Genomic DNA, 1,983 nt, shown 5'->3' with positions numbered 1-1,983 from the left:
GTGACCTGTTTTGCGGTAGCGCATGGCTCCCTTGTCCAGCATTCCATGAAAATTTCATACAATGCTCGTGCTTCTCCAAATTCTTTGCATAGTTTGTCCACGGAATTGTATACCTTATCCATGCGAGCTTGTACCTCGAATCTCTTGACATGCGCCAATAAACTCCTGCAACTCCCATTCACTTTTTCTGGTCTCCGTCCTGGATGAAGAATTCATCCTTGCGTTCCTGCTCTGTTGCCAGTTGTTACGGTCCCAGATCTGACACAAAGATTCTTTGGGAGGATCTGGGATCTGCCAAGGGATACGGGTCTTCCAAGCATTACCGTAGGGATAGTAGGAAGACATGGGAAAGAAGAAGATAAATGGAGGATGGGAGAATACATGGGTTTTTGAAGAAAATCCTAACCTCGAGATCAAGAAGGTGATCTCAAGCCTCTTTACGCTAGATTTAACCTAATTCTTAATACTTCAATGCATGTGTTTCTCATTACTCTTACCCCTTAAATAGGGTTCACCTTGTTAGGGTTTACAATAAATATTCTAAAAATACCCTTATAAATTAAATATTCCAAAATACCCCTATGACCTAAAACTGAAATAAAATAAAGAAATTAAATAAAACAACTAAAATAATGATGTTATTGCATGCATAACGTTTGTGTGGAACCCCATGGAAAAAACATGATGTAGAATTTTAGTTACATCGACTTTTATACCTCGCAAGCGTACGAATCGTTCATGTAATCTAGCAGTAAGCGAGGGTCATATCCACAGGGAGGATTGAATTTCGTGTATTCTTCAGTCAACTAGCCTAACCAAATATGATGAATTAATATGAACTAAACACTAATTATATCCTAAATTATCAAGCAATAATTTAATTAACTACTTGCACAACAGGAAACGTCAACTCTGGATTTTACCGTGATTCGTGCCTCTCTCGAGCGCCACGTAACCACGAATCCGGATTCTCAATCCTTGCGTCTAGCCCCTCTCGGGCGCCTAGAGTTAATGACAAAGATCGGATTACAATATAATGCAGAGAATTAATTTCCTATTGTGATGATGCTAAAATTATCAACTTTGGATTTTATCGTGATTCGTGCCTCTCTCGAGCGCCACGTAACCACGAATCCGAATTCTCAATCCTTGCGTCTAGCCCCTCTCGGGCGCCTAGAGTTAAAGACTGAAATCGGATTAAAATACCAAAATCCAACCTCAATTATAATCTTACCCTAATTAACTAATTTAATCAAATATCAAGAAAACAAATCTTAAATAAACCTTAATTATCAAATCAGATTCAATTAACATTCAAAACCTAAGTTCAAATCATATAAAAAATTAAATTCAATAATGACGAATTACTCCCCTTCTTCCTCCTCTCGCTCGGGCAGCAACTCGTTCTCACGGGTGCTGCGATTTCCGGAAATTGGTGGCATCGGGTAGCAATAGTGAGTGGCCGGAGGTAGAGACGACGACGGTTAGAAGCCGACGGACGGAGGTAACGTCTGGCGAATAACGAAACAGAGCTGACGTTCTCCAACCGGCTCTCTCGAGTCTCGGTTGGAGTCGGAATGGCTCCGGGACTGGTCGGAATATGTAAACGACGCCGGAGGATGGTCGGAAAGAAGAAGTGGCACCGGAGAAGCCCTCTTGGATCCCCTCCCGGCCTGGCGAGCAAAGAATGGCAGCGTCGAACTCACCGCGACGGAGACTCTCTCGAGCTCTCCTCGGGTCTGTTCTCGGTTGCCGGATGGTGGTGGACGACGGTGGACGACGGTGGCCCGGCGAACGGTGGTGAGGAACTCCTCTCGGATCCTCCCCTGTTTCCGGTCAAACAAACTCTGTTTTTGGTCTCCCTTTTTCCTTATCTTCACGCTACCTTCCCCCCTCGGGTTTTTCCCTCTCGGGTCCCCCCTCTCGGGTCCCCTTTCGACCCCCTCTTTGGACGCCCCCCTTTTGCTTTAAATAATCTTATTT

The sequence above is a fragment of the Aristolochia californica genome, unplaced genomic scaffold, assembly GCF_029961685.1.
Source record: "Aristolochia californica isolate CCGP_79_NKW_82.1479 unplaced genomic scaffold, dmAriCali1.0.hap1 SCAF_14, whole genome shotgun sequence".
In the NCBI taxonomy this organism is placed as follows: domain Eukaryota; kingdom Viridiplantae; phylum Streptophyta; class Magnoliopsida; order Piperales; family Aristolochiaceae; genus Aristolochia; species Aristolochia californica.
Note: the sequence above shows the minus strand (reverse complement) of the source record.